The sequence below is a fragment of the Oreochromis niloticus genome, linkage group LG6 (genome assembly GCF_001858045.2).
Source record: "Oreochromis niloticus isolate F11D_XX linkage group LG6, O_niloticus_UMD_NMBU, whole genome shotgun sequence".
Lineage (NCBI taxonomy): Eukaryota > Metazoa > Chordata > Actinopteri > Cichliformes > Cichlidae > Oreochromis > Oreochromis niloticus.
The window spans coordinates 6,856,379-6,875,119 of record NC_031971.2 but is presented as its reverse complement, the minus strand read 5'-3'; the positions used below and the strand labels follow the sequence as shown (position 1 = coordinate 6,875,119).

The following is an 18,741-nucleotide window of genomic DNA, read 5'->3' as shown; positions in this document are numbered from 1 at the left end:
TGAACCCTGACTCTGGGCGATCTTCTGAGATTCATCCACGATTCATCCACGTTTGAAAACTGGCTTGAAGACACATCATATGTGCCAGTGTCAGCGTGGAGCGCTGTCCCCCCGCCCTCACAACCCTGGACCAACGACAGGGACGAGGAAGAGGCGGTTCTCCGGACATCGTGAGGGTGTTTGGAAATACAATGAAGGATCATCAATACTAAGACCTGGAGATCTCAGATGCTGCTGTGCATTGTTACTATGGGCATGTTGAGGTCCACCTTTGGAGCACAAACCCTTGGGCCTGATATATGTCCCTTCATCTGGGGTTGTTTCATATTCAATTTTGCATTTGGAAGATTAATATCAAGATTTGTTGGACTTCTTGGATTTCAGAAGTCCAAAGTCAACTCCAAGGCGAGGCAGCCCCATGTCATTTCTTAGGTTGACCTTGGATGAGCTTTGTACAGGTGGTTTGGCAGTAACCCTCCCATTCACATAGCCCCCTTCAACACTGAGTACATCATCCATCAAAAACGTCTTGATTTTGGTGATGTACAGTTTGATGTAGGAATCCGTCAGCATCTAGAAACAGCGAGAAGTTGGTGATTGGAAAGTTTTAATTAATAGTATATAACCTACAGCCTCAGGACCCTAGGCACCCTGGTCCAGATTTCCAACGCCCTTGCTAAGTTTTCTTCGAGTGAGGACTTGAACATTATCGTCAAACTTTTTTATTCTTTTTATTTGTATAAATGATTTGTACAAATCTTTTTATTTGTATAAATGCATTTTCAATTTTTTATTTTGAAAAAAATCTTTATTTTGGAAAGTGAAATGTGATCCTCTCTCTAAAGTTAGAGAGAGGATCACATTTGGTGTTAATAATTTCATTTGTTTAGAAGCAATATTAGTCCCGCCTTCCACCCATGGGATCACACCAGCATGCATTAGCTAGGTCCATTGACTGTTTTCTACAGTCATTGGCTAGGTCTTTCACTTTGAAAGCAAATGAGACAGGCTGCAGATGGTGGTGCGGAATTATCGATTGATTTGGTGAGTTTCAATGCAAAAAAAAGTGTTATAAACAAGTGTATACTTGTTTATAACACTTATAAACAAGTTTATAACACTTATAACATTTATTTCGGAAAGTGTATAAACACTTTCCGAAAGCACCTTGCTTTGTTTGCGCTGGTAGCTCATCTTGGTGAGTTGAGACCACGTGCTTGCTAAAGAAGTATGCTAGTCTCTTGCTAAAATTAGCATTTTGCTAACAAAAATTCACGAGTGTTTTTTTATGTGTTTAAAAGCAATGAAAATGCCGTTTGTGTTAGAATGTGGTTTCACCACACTTTGACAATGATGTAACCAAACACTTTTATCATTTATGCACTCCTTGTGGTCAAATGTAATATTTGTTTGATGTGAAATGTATATTTTGGTGGTTTACTGTGGGAAAGTTTGCATTAAATTCTATGCGATCATACTGCGAGCAACTGTACAAGTAGCTCAGTTACTTATACAGAGTGATAAGTTAGTTGTATTTCATCTCATGATCTACAAAAACTTAAAGGATGATTTAAAAATCAATAATTTAATTGGTTATAAATATTAATCATCATTTCATGGTTAGGAGATTTTAAAAGTAGGAGTAAGAAATGAGCTGCATGGTTTTTTTCTTCTGAAAAACTTCTGAATTGTTTTGATATAAAAATCCTGCTTTCAAGTTCAAAAAGGTGGGCTGATTATGCTTTCCCTTATTTTCTAACATACATATGTACTATTACAAAAGAAATACTTCTAGTAAACATGGCCCAGTGTTTTAAATAATGACGTGTGCATGTGTGTTAGTAATCGATGTGAGACTTAAGCTTCTCACTGATCCAAATGCTCATTTTAAGGCTGTTTTTTCAGCCCTTTGAGGGGCAGCCAATCAGGAGAATGTTGTCTTGGAGCCGCTTATAGGAAGAGCAACTAAAATGTCATTCTGTCAGACAGTAGATGAACCAAGAAGCAGAACCAAGGCTCACTCTCAAATAAAAAAGGATTATTTTGAACTGTAGCAAAAATATTGAGCTGGAAATTTGCTAATTTTAGCAGGGAAAGTTTAATATTTCTACATGTATTAACACAGACTTTGCTACTCTCTTCAAAGCTGCCAAGAATGAAAATATGGAGTTGGAAATAAGCAAACTATGTCTCTTTTAAAGTAGCTGAGAGTGAAGTGTTGGGTTTGCTGATGGTTAGTGATTTGTGTTTGCAGGTACAGCGAGCTGTCTGGAAGAAAGACTGGCTCAACTTCATTTAGCCACATCACCTGAGCAGGAGTCACCTGAGTCAGACCTGAACCATCAAAGTGTGAGTGACAGGGTGTCTTTAAGCACCTTTGAATCAAATGTGAAAGGCATGGTGGGTAATGTAGTCTCTAATATTGGCAAATTTAATAGAGTTCTCTTTCATAGTGTGTCTTCTGTCCTGTTTTCCTCCTCTTCTGGCATTTTTTCCTTCCGACTGTCATCAAGTGCTTGCTCATAAACTGGTCATCTGATTGTTGTTGTGTTTCTTTCTCTATGGGTTTAGCCTGTTGTAGGGTCTTTACAATATAAAGTGCCTTGAGGGGACTGTTGTTGTTATTTGGTGCTATATTATAGCTATATTATATTAATGAACGGATTTTAATTCAGTAGTTTATTGACATTAGCCTTCACATTTTCTACTGTTAATAACTGTTGAAGATTTAATATATTTTTTTCTTCTGTTTTTGTAGGGAAAGCAGACTCAAGGTCATCAAAGGCCCAAAGGACCGTCCTGTAAACTGGCAATAAACCAGAATACCAATATAAAGATTTTTCTTTCTATTAACAGTGGCCAAGTAAGTTAGAAAACACAGTGGATCAAAAATTAAAAAGTGTGCCACTGCACAGTGTCTCCCCGCTCAGCAGAAAAGAGCCAGCCCCATCCCTCAGCCCAGCCACACATCCACCATAGGTGAGATATATACAGCTTAATTTACTTACTGTACTTGGCTGTAACTTGTGCTAGTGTCAACTAGACAGTAATTATGCCAAATACAGGACAGTAATATCTATTGATTATCCTCATGCTGTATAACAGTTCTGTAACATTCTGTTTGTATTTCCTTAATACAGCAGCAGTCTGGAAGAATCACACCCATCATATTCACATCGAGGTGATAGTTACATGTTTGCTCACTGGGTTTTCTCATGTCTGCAGACACAAAGAACACAAATAATTTTGGGAACAACATCCAGCACCAGGGGAAGCGGATAGGAGGGAGCCCCAGTGGAAGATCTGGGTATGTGTGGGATGAGGTATGAAGTTATTCCACCATCAGTTTCATTGACGTGGGCAGCAATGTTTGTTGGAAGTACTTATGTTTTTGTTCTTTTAATGTATTTTTTTAGGAGCAATTAGCCCAGGGGCTACTCCCAGAAAGTATTCTTTGTGTGTGTTTGAGATTGTTTCATTTGAAACAGATGTCATGTCATTAATGCTGTTTGCAAACCACTGCTGACCTGTAGTATTAGCAAACTAATTCCCTAAAATACAGGGAGTGCAGAATTATTAGGCAAGTTGTATTTTTGAGGAATAATTTTATTATTGAACAACAACCATGTTCTCAATGAACCCAAAAAACTCATTAATATCAAAGCTGAATGTTTTTGGAAGTAGTTTTTAGTTTGTTTTTAGTTTTAGCTATTTTAGGGGGATATCTGTGTGTGCAGGTGACTATTACTGTGCATAATTATTAGGCAACTTAACAAAAAACAAATATATACCCATTTCAATTATTTATTTTTACCAGTGAAACCAATATAACATCTCCACATTCACAAATATACATTTCTGACATTCAAAAACAAAACAAAAACAAATCAGCGACCAATATAGCCACCTTTCTTTGCAAGGACACTCAAAAGCCTGCCATCCATGGATTCTGTCAGTGTTTTGATCTGTTCACCATCAACATTGCGTGCAGCAGCAACCACAGCCTCCCAGACACTGTTCAGAGAGGTGTACCATTTTCCTTCCTTGTAAATCTCACATTTGATGATGGACCACAGGTTCTCAATGGGGTTCAGATCAGGTGAACAAGGAGGCCATGTCATTAGTTTTTCTTCTTTTATACCCTTTCTTGCCAGCCACGCTGTGGAGTACTTGGACGCGTGTGATGGAGCATTGTCCTGCATGAAAATCATGTTTTTCTTGAAGGATGCAGACTTCTTCCTGTACCACTGCTTGAAGAAGGTGTCTTCCAGAAACTGGCAGTAGGACTGGGAGTTGAGCTTGACTCCACCCTCAACCCGAAAAGGCCCCACAAGCTCATCTTTGATGATACCAGCCCAAACCAGTACTCCACCTCCACCTTGCTGGCGTCTGAGTCGGACTGGAGCTCTCTGCCCTTTACCAATCCAGCCACGGGCCCATCCATCTGGCCCATCAAGACTCACTCTCATTTCATCAGTCCATAAAACCTTAGAAAAATCAGTCTTGAGATATTTCTTGGCCCAGTCTTGACGTTTCAGCTTGTGTGTCTTGTTCAGTGGTGGTCGTCTTTCAGCCTTTCTTACCTTGGCCATGTCTCTGAGTATTGCACACCTTGTGCTTTTGGGCACTCCAGTGATGTTGCAGCTCTGAAATATGGCCAAACTGGTGGCAAGTGGCATCTTGGCAGCTGCACGCTTGACTTTTCTCAGTTCATGGGCAGTTATTTTGCGCCTTGGTTTTTTCACACGCTTCTTGCGACCCTGTTGACTATTTTGAATGAAACGCTTGATTGTTCGATGATCACGCTTCAGAAGCTTTGCAATTTTAAGACTGCTGCATCCCTCTGCAAGATATCTCACTATTTTTGACTTTTCTGAGCCTGTCAAGTCCTTCTTTTGACCCATTTTGCCAAAGGAAAGGAAGTTGCCTAATAATTATGCACACCTGATATAGGGTGTTGATGTCATTAGACCACACCCCTTCTCATTACAGAGATGCACATCACCTAATATGGTTAATTGGTAGTGGGCTTTCGAGCCTATACAGCTTGGAGTAAGACAACATGCATGAAGAGGATGATGTGGACAAAATACTCATTTGCCTAATAATTCTGCACTCCCTGTAAATGTCTATACTATTGACAGTATTGTGACCGGGTTAAACAATGCTATTTGATTTACTTGCCTAACCATGTTGGATCCTTTTGAATGACACAGGAAAAATGGACTGCAGAGAAAAAAAGAAGAAAAAACCATCTCAAGGTAACAAAAACTATTGGACATTGCAAAAATTCTGCAATGTCTTCTGATCATCTGCTTTAAGGTTTATTGTTCTAAAAAATAAGTAATAATCTTTACTTTTGTGTTGACAAAGATAATTTTACTGTGTAAAATTAGTCAAATGAGGATTTTTTTAAGCTTCACTATAACTGAACTCGAATTTAAAAAAAACTTTTGCTCTTTGGTCAAAGGCTCAGAAATGAACTGCATGTTTTTGGGCATTTAGCCATGAAACAGTCAGATTTGAATAATAATTTACTCCTGAGTTGTCAATCCATGTTGTATGAAAACAAAGTGTTAGATTTCTTGATGTCCATTTCCAAGGCAGGTATTAAATTCCAACCTCACATTAATTGTAAATTGAATTCTAAATTAGTTTTGATATGAAAAATCCTGCTTGCAAGTTCAAGAACATGTGCTCATTATACTTTCCCTTATTTTCTTTTTCTGCTAATTTCAGCAGGGAAAGTTTAATATTTATACATGTATTAACACAGACTTTGCTACTCTCTATAAGGTTGCTAAGAATAAAAATGTGGAGTTGGAAATAAGTCAGACATGTCCTTTTTTAAGTAGCTCATAGTAAAGTGTTGGGATTACTGACGGTTAGTCATTTGTGTTTGCAGGAGCAGCAGCTCCAGGTCCTAGAGCTGTGAGTGACAGTCTCTCTAAGTGTCTTTGCCTTAAAGGAGTCTGTTGTGGGTCCTCCTGTAAGTCAGCAATAAACCACAACACCATTATAAAGATTTTCTTTCTACAAACTTTAGATAATCTCTCACATGAATTTTCATTTCAGTAATACGGCCAGCTGTCATCCCCCCCACTGCCAAAGACAGACCTTGTGGCCAAGTAAGTTATAAAACGCAGAGGATCAAAAATTAAAAAGACTGCCACTTCTGTTTGAGACTCACACCGGAAATAATGTGGAAATATGATTCTAGAGGCTCTTGATAGGTTTCATCACTCTGACCTCTTCACATTTGATAAATATGGTCATTAATTCACTCCTACCTTTGCTGTTTTACTTCCACCACGATAAACTCACACTTGCTGCACAGCTCTCTCTCTCTCTCAGTGGACTCAGAGAACAGTTTCCCATCTCAAATCTCTGTTTTCAGCGTAGCGAATAATGCTGTACAGTTGTGTACAGGCCGTTGTTTTTTTATTTCTTCAAAAATGACCCTTTTCTTTGGTTTTTGTTCTACTGCAAAATATTTTAAGGTAAATCTCCTTCATGTTTTTTTATCCTCAGTTACTTTGACACATCGGCTGTGATGTTTACACATCTGATGAAGTCTCACAAGTGTCAGAACTGATAAATGATCAGAATTATAATATTTCTGACTGACTGAGGCTAAATTTCACAGATTCAATCCAATCGATTGTAGAAATCAGTGATGAGACCCAGCTCTATTTCATACATAACTAAAGTTACCCACTGACGATAACTGATGACAGTGTGCTCAGATTGTTCTTGAATGTGGAGCTTTCAAGTATGTATTCAGCACAAAAAGGTTTTCGTCAGCTTCATTTAACTTCTTCCTGTAACTTCTGTCAGTTAGACAGTAATTATGCCAAATAAAGGACAGTAATTTGAATTGATTACCCTCATGCTGTATAACAGTTCTGTAACATTCTGTTTGCGCTTCCTTCAGTCTGGAAAAATCACACCCATCAGATTCACATTGATGTGATAGTTACATGTTTGCTCACTGGTTTTTCTCATGTCTGCAGGTACCATTGGTACTGTAAAATGTGGAAACGGCAGCCCCCACCCGGGGAGGCCGACCACCGCCGCCTCAGGTGGAACATCCGGGTATGTGTGGGATGAGGCATGAAGTTATTACAACGTCAGTTTCATTGACTGATGGCAACATTGCTGCCCAGGTCAGGAGCAGCTGGCACAAGGAACAATCCCTGTAAGTAATTCCAAGTTTTTCTTTTTTTCCCCCAATTACTCACACACACACACACACACACACTTCTTTGTGTATGTTTTAATGCTATTTATTTTACTTGCCTAACCATATTGTAATGCAACATTTAAAAGATGCAAACATTACAAAAGTAAACTTGTCCAGTGTTTAAGATTCATTGATTCATTTGTTCTTTTTTTAATTCACGGTGAGACAGAAAACCTTCCAAGGTGTCTGAATTGAAAACCTGCTGTTTTGTTTATGTTGTTTATTTAGGAAAAGGAAGATAAACCCCCCAAAAAGTAAGTACCTAATTATACCTATGCAGTAGTAGCACCCAGATTTTCAGTATAATGCTGTTTTGCATTGCATTACTGTTCTGATGCAGTTTTGTCTTCATTTATTTTGGAAGTAATAGCAGAGCTGTACGTTTTAATTTTTTCAGAAATCTCTCAGAGTGTGGTACATCATGTTTAGGTGGAAACTAGCGCGCTAACTTCACTTCACGAAGCTCCTGACAATGGTAACAGTAATGCGCCAACTATCCATCAAACGGTGCGGCTTTGTAGCTTACAAATTTGAACTAACATTTTTCGACAGATTTTTTTGAGTGGCATGTACGACATAAAATCGGTTCGAAGTCAGTAAGCACAACCAGAATTCATACATAAGACGCACCGGATTATAAGGGACACTGTCGATTTTTGAGGAAATGAAAGGATTTTAAGTGCGCCTTATAGTGCGGAAAATATGGTACTTGTATGGCTATGCATGTGACAGATTAAGAATCTTGAATCTTCACCCTTTTTGAGCTTCTTAAGTGATGTTGCTATAACTTGGTATAGCCATATCTGTCACTTCTTCCTCACTTCACGTCTTCCTCTGCTTGTCCACCACTGCTATATTTTGACTCCTCAAGATTTGTTAGAACAGATTTAACAAGACTTGTTATGTTGTTGTGAAAGCGCTTGCTCATAGGGGGACATCTAATTGTTGGAGCTTTTTCTGTTTTCTCTGTATTATTGTAGAGTCTTTAACTTACAGTTTAAAGTACCAACTGTTGTTGTGATTTGGCGCAGTATAAATACAATTAAAGTGAATTGAGCAGCTTTCTTAGTGGCCAAGCCCTATTGCAGACCAGTGATGGGAATAACGGCGTTACTTTTTTCAGTATCGCGTAATCTAACTAATTACTATTCCTATCGTTACAACGGCGTTACAGTTACTAACAAGGAAACGCAGTCCGTTACTATTTTCAACAAACAGACGGTGGAAGCTGTGTTCAGCTTACTGCATCTTATATCAGTTGCACGGAAGTAGCTGTAAGTAATCTGGACGCTACAGCTTTAAGCAGCTGCGCGCTCCCGCGGACGGTAATCACGATCACTGTCTAGCACAACACCTGGAGCTAAGGAGGCAAAACAATCGCATGAGTGCTGCTGTTTGACTGAGGAAGAATAAAGTAGTCGTGGTAAGCCAATCACATGACCACTTAAAGACAAAGCAACAAGGTGATATATACCACGTAAAACCAGAGTCATGATAAACAATATATACGCAGCATTTTTTCCTCAATGGTTTCCTCTGCTTATGACCCCCCCCCCTTTTCCTGTTGGTGGAAAAATGCACCGATCAAAAATGATATGGCAACATGACATTTGGGTGACCTCTCTGCTTATGAGAAAAAAACTAAACAAAACACAGGGGAAGTTTTAGGACTGACAGAGAGAGAGAGAGCAGAAAAAGAGGGAGAGCGAGTTTTAAGATGTGAGAGATTTGTGACGTTTAGCGTGTTTGGGGTGTGTAGTTGATGTGTTGTCTTGTGTAGTTAGTGTGTAGTGTTGTGGATAGTGTTGTGTGTCAGAACAATGAGGCGACTGCTGTCTGCAGGTAGAAACAGGAGTGATACACCTGCTGCTGTCAGACCTGCAGGTATCAGGCTGTGATGTTCTCCTTTATAGTGGACAGAAATTATTTTTTTGGAGTGGCACAAATAATTTGTGTGGCATCTTATTGAATGCAGAACAGCTGATTGTTATGTAAATAGTTTGAAATGGTTATTTTAAAAAAGGGTAAAAGGTAAATGGCTGCAAATAACTTTGTTGTTTGCAAAACTTGTGCAGAGGATTTTAAAATTGACAATTTATATTTGCATTTAAAGTTATGAAATACGATTCATTAAACATGTTTGTGGTTGTTACAGTAAAATGTAACTTTTTCTACTCTGATTTTATGTTTTTTGTCTGATTTTAGATCAATTGTGTTAATACAGTATGTCAAAATGAAAACATAACTGTAAATTCAGACACGTGAGGTTGTGCTGAAAAAGAATGATACCAAACAAGGCAAAGTAAATAGTTTTTAAAGGTGAAATGTGGAGGGAAAATCAAAAGTAGTTAAAAATGGCCAATTATACCCTGGACCCCAGAGGGTTAAAGGTTTTTTTAAAGTAACGCAATAGTTACTTTTCAAGTAATTAATTACTTCTAGAATATTGTAACTCAGTTACTAACTCAGTTGCTTTTTTGAAGAAGTAACTAGTAACTGTAATTAATTACTTTTTCAAAGTAACTTGCCCAACACTGTTGCAGACAGACTCTCACTCTTCAGCATTTAAAAATCAAAGGCTTATTTGACCATCAAAGGTTTTGCTTAATGGTCTTGCTAACAAACTGTATTTGTGCTCCTGTCTCCCTCAAAGATCTCCAGCAAAATAAATATTTAAAGTTATGGCTGAACTGTCCCAGGCATCTTCTGTTGCTCTAACTACAAATGGGTGGACCTCCAGGGCAACGGAAAGCCACGTGACCGTGACCGCTCGTTATATCACAGCGGAGTGGTACATACAAAGCCCTGTACTGCCCTATAGATTACATTAGATGAAACTTTATTTATCCCTCGGGTGGGTTCCTCCGGGAAATTCAGTTTCCAGTAGCACAGCACCCACAGAAGTTGCAGAATGTGAGCAGAAATATACCATATATACACATATATAAATACAGAGAATACAAAAGGGATAAACAAGAATACAAGGGAACGGCACATTTCAAGTATTGTGAGTCTATTACACCGTTGGATATTAACAAAAACTATTGCACAGTGAAAAGGCACTACAGCTTACTTGTTCCCCCTCCTCTGTCCCCGTTTCCCCTCCAGCGAGGAGTTAAACAGTTTGTGGGACAAAGGACTTTTTAAGTCTGCTGGTCTTTGACTTTGGGAGAAGCAACCTGTCACTGAACAGACTCCTCTGGTTGTTTATGGCCGTGTGCAGAGGATGCAGAGGCTGCCCAGCATGGTCCATAATGTCCATAATGCACCTTAATTTGTTTTTATATAAGTGCGTGGAATGAGTCTTCAGTTGAATGTTTCTTTAATAGACAAAAAATACTTAAGTAAGTAAACGGCAAGCAGAACTTTTGTCTTTTTTTTTTCTATTTTTGCTGATCCGTGATCCGATCCGAACCGTGAGATTTTTGATTCGTTGCACCACTAATGTGTGTGTGTGTGTGTGTGTGTGTATATATATATATATATATATATATATATATATATATATATATATATATATATATATATATCTCATAATAGCCCTGAGATGGCACGGTCATGTCTGCAGCCTGTCTGCTCAGACGCAAGCATTTCACTGCAAGTTGTACTCTGCGTGTATGTGAGGAATGAAAGTTGAAAAAAACAGTTAGCTACACTTGCTAACAGCTGTGCCAAAATCTAATTTGAAATACTGTCAGGCTGAGTTAGCAAATCAACCCAGATGTTAGTGTAAACAAGTAGAGAAAACTTTTTTTCTAATTTCTTTCTGCTTTTTATTTGTATAAATGCATTTTCACAGTTTTATTTTGAAAAAAATATTTATTTTGAAAAGAGGAAATATGATTCTCTCTCTAAAGTTAGAGAGAGGATCACATTTGGTGTTAATAATTTCATTTGTTTAGAAGCAATATTAGTCCCGCCTTCCACGCACTGGACCACCAGCACGCATTAGCTAGGTCTTTCACGCTTTGAAAGCAAACGAGACAGGCTGCAGATGATCCGTGCTGAATTATCGTCGTTTTGGTGAGTTTTAATGCAGGAAAAAAGGGTTATAAACAAGTGTTTGCACTGTCCGAAAGCTGACTTGAAAACTTTTATGTGTTAAGTTAACGGGAGCACCTTGCTGTGTTCCCGCTGATAGCTTATCTTGGTGAGTTGAGACCACGTGCTTGCTAAAGAAGTATGCTAGTCTCTTGCTAAAATTGGCATCTTGCTAACGATAATTCACCGAAATGCGTTTGTGTTAGAAAGTGGTTTTACTAACTTTGACAATGATGTATATTTTGGTGATGTACTGTGTAAAAGGTTACAGTAAATTCTATTCAATCATACATCCAGTAGCTCAGTTACTGATACAGACTGATAAGTTAGTTGTATTTTATCTCACAATCTACAAACGCTTGAAGGATGATTTAAAAATCAATAAATTAATTGGTTATAAATATTAATCGTAATTTCATAGTTAAGAGATTTTAAAAGTGATGGGGAGCTTTTTCGACATCACATGAACTTCTGAATTCGTTTTGATATCAAAAATCCTGCTTTCAAGTTCAACAACGCGGCCTCATTATGCTTTCCCTTATTTTCTAACATATGTACTATTACAAAATGAATACTTCTACTAAACATGGCTACTGATTTAAATAATGAGGTGTGTGTTAATAATCAGTGTGAGCCTGAAGCTTCTCACTGATCTAAATTCTCATTTTAAGGCTGTTTTTTAAACCTTTGAGGGTCAACTAAAATGTCATTCTGTCAGACAGTAGATGAACCTTGAAGCAGAACCAAGGCTCACTATCAAACAAAAAAGTGTTATTTTGAACTGTGGCAAAAATATCGAGCTGTAAATTTGCTAATTTTAGCAGGGAAAGTTTAATATTTATACATGTATTAACTATAGATGGAGCGATCCGATATCAGTATCGGTCCGATACTGACCTAAATTACTGGATCGGATATCAGAGAGAAATAAAAAATGTAATCCGATCCGTTAAATATCAAAAAAGCACCTCACAAAACTTGAGACACGCTGTAACTCGCCTCATAACCTTAGCACGTCGGAGCAGTATGCGTCACGTGATAGAGCGGCTGTGGCGTGCGAGACCTGTCGGTGGTCTGGTTGAGCATTTTGAGCCTCGCTAACAACCCGGCATTTCATCTCCAACAAAGTTATCCCAGAGAGAAGTAAAGCAAGTGTGTAAGTCCATCTCTGAATGTTTGTAAAGCATTCCCACGTTAAGCTTAACAACCGATATATGGAGCGACTGCCTCTCTCTCTCCCTCCCTCTCCTGCTGCTACTTCAATCATGAAACTGATCAATGATCAGCTGATCGGCTTTTCTGTCGCGAGTCCCTCTTGTTTGTTTATCGCCCACTTCGCGCCAGAAAGAGGAAACCAGCGGCTGAACAACAGCAGCACATTTAAGCTTGATAAGCTGTTGTTAGAAATTATTTAATATTACTTTCTACACCAGGATCCTTTTCTACGTAGCTGACGGCTGGTAACTCTGCAGGGGCGGATCTAGCAAAGTTTAGCCAGGGGGGCCGATAGGGCATTAACAGGGAAAAGGGGGCACAAAGACATAGTTTTCTTTCTTATTCTCATTTAAAATGTGTAGCTTTTAATAAATAATTATCTGAATCTTACACCCAAAGTTTTAATCTGATGTAAAATGTATAGAAGTCCATTACTGTATATAGTAACTATTAAGTCTAATATACCCTAGTAAGCTGTAGTACTTTTTCCATCTGTGCAGTCTGCAATTCTGTTGAAGAAAGATGCCGAATCTATTTAATTATTCTTGAAAAATAATTGTGCTCTGTGCATTTTTTTTCCCCACACTGCATCAAATTAAAGTTGATTACGTCGATTAAGCATCATGAGGGTGGGTGGTGGTTCCCTTTTTTCTTTTATTTTTTTGCTGGAAGTTTTAGAACCCCATTAGTTAGGTTGCTTAATATTTCTGCTAAGTACTCTTTAAAATACTAGAATAGGGAGGATGGAGTAGGTGGTATACTTTTTGCATACAGGTATAACAGAATAGCTTTAGTGTTTATGTTTTTTGTTTTTGTAACTTGAGTATGAACTTATACAAAAAGCAGCAAGATATTAAAAAAATATTTTTATTGATTAAAAAACACACTATATCGGATTCATATCGGTATCGGCAGATATCCAAATTTATGATATCGGTATCAGACATAAAAAAGTGGTATCGTGCCATCTCTAGTATTAACACTGTCACCAAGTGCTTGCTCATAAAGGGGTCATCTGATTGTTGTTGTTCTCTCTCTATGGGTTTACCCTGTTGTAGGGTCTTAGTTTACAATATAAAGGGCCTTAAGAGGACTGTTGTTATTATTTGGTGGTATATTATAACTATACTACTGTATATTAATAAACTGATTTGAATTCAGTAGTTTATTGAAATTAGCCTTCACATTTTTTTCTGTTAATAACAGTTGAAGATGTAATGTCTTGTTTTCTTCTGATTTTCTGTCTTTGTGGGGAAAGCATACTCAAGGTCATCAAAGGCCCAAAGGACCGTCCTGTAAGCCAGCAACAAACCACAATACCATCTACAAAGAATAGCCAAGTTACAAAACGCAGTGGATCAAAAATGAAAAGGACTTCATTATATGTATAAATGTCAGTTAAAAGCTCAAATATAAAGCTGAAAAATGTAATTGCATGCTGGCTATTGATCAACTAATTGCGATTAATTACAGAAAATTGTGCAATTAATTAGTTAATTTTTTATAACCTATTGACAGCACTAATATATATGTATAGTAGGGATTGGAAAAACTTATGTTTACGTTTGTTAGCCACTTGGCTATGATAGTAACCAGTAGATAGACAGTGAGCGGCTTATTGAATGTGTTGGACTGTGTTCAGCACAATATTAACTAGCCATTAACCCTTTAAAGCCGGTCAGAGCGGGCACGCTCCATTTTGCGTAACTATTTTAAATCCCGGTAGCACTGCAACCACGTAAGCTAGCGCAAAACTTTTTTTGGCATATGAAACCGGAGGAGTTGTACTTACATCTTATGCTATCAGCTTGTCCTAGGTCACAATTTCCTTCTACATATAGCTTTGAAAAAACTGCATAAAAAGCACTTGCAGCAACAAAAACACAATATTCCAGAAACACGCTTTGCCGATCCGATCAGCTGTTTGTAACACTTCTTACGTCCATCAGCGCGAATTGTCGCATGTCCGCCATGACCTGCCCGAAACTGGAAGTGGCGTCATTTTGCGGAAATGTAGTTTTTTTTACCATCAGGGCCTCATGAGCCTATACTGGTGTTTTTAAAAGTTATGTTTGACTTTATGACTTTCTGTGTCGTTTCTGGGATGCTTAGGACTCATATTGCACTGCTGGAAATAGTTTATGTTGATGCATATGCTGTTTTTTTGCAAATTTGCATTATAATATTTATTTTCGTTTTTCCTGCAGTATATAAAAATTGGTGTATTTCAAAAATAAAACTAAGAAGACACTTAAAATAAATTTCCTGTGGTGGGAAACTATTTTGTACAACTTTTTTATATTTACAGTTTTGAGGGATAAGCCTCTTAAATTTCTCTAACTAGAAAAACTAGAAAAAAACAAAAACGATTTTCAATTGTTTTGTAGTTTATTGCACTTTTTTGCAATTTATGTAATTACTATGCACTTAATGCATACATATTATTAAAATTTGGGCTATAATGGTTGTATTGATGTATAGCAACTTGAAATGCTCCCAAAAATGGCACTACAGCATGTAAAAATATAATATAAGCTCTGGCGGACTTGGTTCTATGGTAGGTCTTAAAGGGTTAATTGGAGGAGGTGTGTTGTTGATTTGTCTGCTAGTCTCAATGTATGAGAATTTGCTCACTGGTAGGTTTGTACCAGTTCTGTAACATTCTGTTTGTACTTCCTTAATACAGCAGCAGTCTGGAAAAATAGAACCACACCCATCAGATTCACATTGATGTGATAGTTACATGTTTGCTCACAGGTAGGGCTGTTCGATATAACGATATATATCGGATGACGATAGAAAAACGTCTATCGTTTCATTTTACGCTATCGTTTGTTTCGTGGTGTCGCAAAATAAACTGTTTACGGCAATATTTTTTCATTATTTTGATGGTCACTGTAGTGGCTATATTAATTTCCTAAAGTTCTCTCTTTCTCTTATATTTAATATAACCACACTACAGACGGACAAGCGCTTGTTTTTATGCGTTGTCGTTAGCAACAACGACGGTAAAACCACCTCGTGTCCGCTTGTTTATTTTCCACATAAACCTTTCACAATAAAGCTCAAGATCCTGTTGAGACTTTTCAAAATAAACTGAATCACGTGAAAGATGCAGAGTATTTACGGATGAGAAGCAAAAAAGAGCCGCCAGGTGCTAAAAAATAAACCTCAGACTCAAACGTTAGAACAGGCTTTTCCCCGCAGCACGCTGTGTAATAAATACTCACAAAGAAAACGGCAGCCATTACAACCTATGTCTAAAAATGTATCGTTTCATGCATCAGTTAAAACACTGGACTCCAGGTACGCGACGCCCAGCTGGAAACACTTCACGCAAGTCGAGCTGCCCGACATTCACAGAATTTACAGAAAATGTTACATTTTTGTGATTTATATCGTTATCGGACGATAGATGTCTTAATATCGGGATATGAGATTTTGGTCATATCGCACAGCCCTACTCACAGGTTTTTCTCATGTCTGCAGATACCACCACTACCGCAAGGGGTGAGACAGGCAGCCCCCACCGGGGGAGGCGGACCGCCGCCTCCTCCGGTGGCAAGTCCGGGTATGTGTGGGATGAGGCATGAAGTTATTACACCGTCAGTTTCATTGTCCTGGGCAGCAATGTTTGTTGGAAGTACTTATGTGTTTTTTTAATGTATGTTTTTCAGGAGCAATTGGCCCATGGGCTGCTGCCCGTAAGTATTTCTCCAGGGGTTTTTTTTTTTCAATTTTTTTTTCAATTATATATATGTATATATATATATGTATATGTATATGTGTATATATGTATATGTGTATATGTGTATATATGTATATGTGTATATATGTATATGTGTATATATGTATATGTGTATGTATATATATATATGTATATGTGTATGTGTATATATGTGTATATATGTATATATGTGTGTATATGTGTGTGTGTGTATATATGTGTGTATGTATATATGTGTGTATGTATACGTATGTATATATGTGTGTATGTATACGTATGTATATGTGTGTATGTATACGTATGTATATGTGTGTATGTATACATATATAAAAACCTTCCAAGGTGTCCGAATTGGAGTATTTATTTCTTAACCTGCTGTTTTGTTTGTTTGTTCAGAAAACAGAAGAAAAGAAAAGGCCACCAAAGCTCACCGACAGACACCCTCAGAAAAATAGACAAGAGGAACAGCTGAAGGTATGTGTGGGATGAGGCATGAAGTTATTACACCGTCAGTTTCATTGCCCTGGGGTCCGTTCTTCGTACCTCGCTTACTACATCCAAGATCAAATGACACATCCAAGATCAAATCATCGCGCCAACTTTGAGCTCGCTAATCCGGTTCTCCGAACACACCTGTTGTTGACGATTAGTATAGCTGGATGAAGTAATCTGAGATCACTGGGTGGTTTAAAAGGGGCTACGCATCGATAGCAGAAACATTGATCGGCAACCCTGTGATTGGTCGGCGAAGATGTCGAAGGAGCGCGCTGAGTATTTCACGGCAGCAGAGCAAGAACTCTTGATTGAGGGATATCAGGAGTTTCAGAGTCTAATTAAAACGCAGGGGAACACTGCAAAGGCTGCAAAAGCAAGGAGAGAGGGCTGGCAGAAAGTTGCTGACAAATTAAACTCATAAGTAATTTATTATATTATATTACATCATATCCTCTTTCACATTAGAGCCACAACAGGACCCACTAGAACATGGGGACAAGTAAAAGTGAAATATAAGAATATTCTACAGAATGGTAATATTTACCACTTATATTGCTTTTAGTCTCTTGAAAAGAGACCCTGAAATAATCTGTTTGTTTGTTTATAACAGCAACCAAGAAAAGGGCAGGGCAAATAAAGACAGGTGGTGGTCCTGCACCCCCTCGTCACACCCCGGCAGAGGAGCTGGCCCTAGGGTTGCCACCAGACCCATTGTTGAGGGCATCCCTGGGGGCAGCTCTTCCTTAGACGAGCAGCCGGGGTGCAGTAGCAGCAGCACCTTCATAACTGGTAAATGAGCTCATAATTCTATTTGTACAATGTAAAATATTTGGTTGTTGCCTTAATTAAAATGCTTTTTGTACTGTGTCATTTATTGACATTGTGGGTTTTTTTGGTGTGTAGTTTCACATAACACTCCATCACTTTTACCTGTTCCCATGCAAGGGGTGACTGAAGCATGCACAGTAAGTTGGGAGATATATATCTTCTTTTTAAATTATTTATCGCTTTTATAGCAGTGGTCTCTCATCTTGATTACACCAAGTAATTTACTATTACTACTCTAAAATATGAATTACATCTGAAATAATCAAATACATGAAATAGAATGATTAATAGTACATTTCCCTTTTTTTAGGAAATGACCTGTATGTATCTGTATGAAATCAATAAAAGAATCAAATACTGCATTATCTTTAGTTACATTGATAATATTTATTTATGGAAAAACAGTGGAGAAATATCGCTGTTGCTTTCGTATAAATGAAGCGGACATACCTGAGTGGCCGCGATCTAATCCTGTTTACATAAAGTAAGCCTGCTCCCGAGCAGGTTTACGCTTACGGATCTGTTGCTATGACAGCAAGTCCCGGATGAGCTTCGGAGAACTGAACGATCCAAGATCACGCGAAATCGTCAACAATCAAATCCAGCTAACTTACTTAGCGAGGTACGAAGAACGGACCCCCGGGCAGCAATGTTTGTTTGAAGTACTTATGTGTTTTTTTTTAATGTATTTTTTTCAGGACCAATTGGCCTGTGGGCTGCTGCCCGTAAGTATTTCTCCAGGTTTTTTTTTTTCAATTATATATAAAAACCTTCCAAGGTGTCCGAATTGGAGTATTTATTTCTTAACCTGCCGTTTTGTTTGTTTGTTCAGAAAACAGCAGGAAAGAAAAAACCACCCAAGTAAGTTCCTATGCTGTAGTAGCACCCAGATTTTCAGTATAATCTGCGATGACAGGTCCGGGTACCAGCGGGGCTGGGAAGAAAACCCGCCACCTGGGGACGTCAACCGGCGCCCTCTCCGGTGGAAGATCCGGATATGTGTGGGATGAGGTATGAAGTTATTAAACCGTCAGTTTCATTGACCTGGGCAGGAATGTTTCTTGGAAGTACTTATGTTTTTTTTTTTTTTTTTTTTTAATGTATTTTTTTCAGGAGCAGCTGGCGCAGGGCATTGCGCCTGTAAGCAATTCTTAACCCCCCCCAGCACAAAAGAGCCAGCCCATCCCTCACC

The 18,741-nt window shown here is 38.2% G+C and overlaps 2 long non-coding RNA genes across 5 annotated transcripts; both read left to right on the top strand.

Moving 5' to 3' along the window:
• Positions 1-918: 918 nt before the first annotated feature.
• LOC109202616 (uncharacterized) lies at positions 919-9,721 on the top strand. Of its 4 annotated transcripts, none has more exons than XR_003220443.1 (7): positions 919-1,044; positions 2,255-2,349; positions 2,759-2,979; positions 3,226-3,307; positions 5,217-5,261; positions 5,906-5,989; positions 6,076-6,127. It is a non-coding gene; the product is annotated as an uncharacterized LOC109202616 (long non-coding RNA). The 4 variants fall into 4 exon arrangements; XR_002062562.2 differs by having other exon boundaries at positions 3,226-3,323; XR_003220444.1 differs by having other exon boundaries at positions 3,141-3,323.
• Positions 9,722-11,147: 1,426 nt separating this feature from the next.
• LOC109202592 (uncharacterized) lies at positions 11,148-18,731 on the top strand. The gene is made up of 7 exons (XR_002062530.2): positions 11,148-11,266; positions 15,989-16,070; positions 16,177-16,203; positions 16,623-16,700; positions 18,248-18,274; positions 18,382-18,560; positions 18,663-18,731. It is a non-coding gene; the product is annotated as an uncharacterized LOC109202592 (long non-coding RNA).
• Positions 18,732-18,741: the final 10 nt, after the last annotated feature.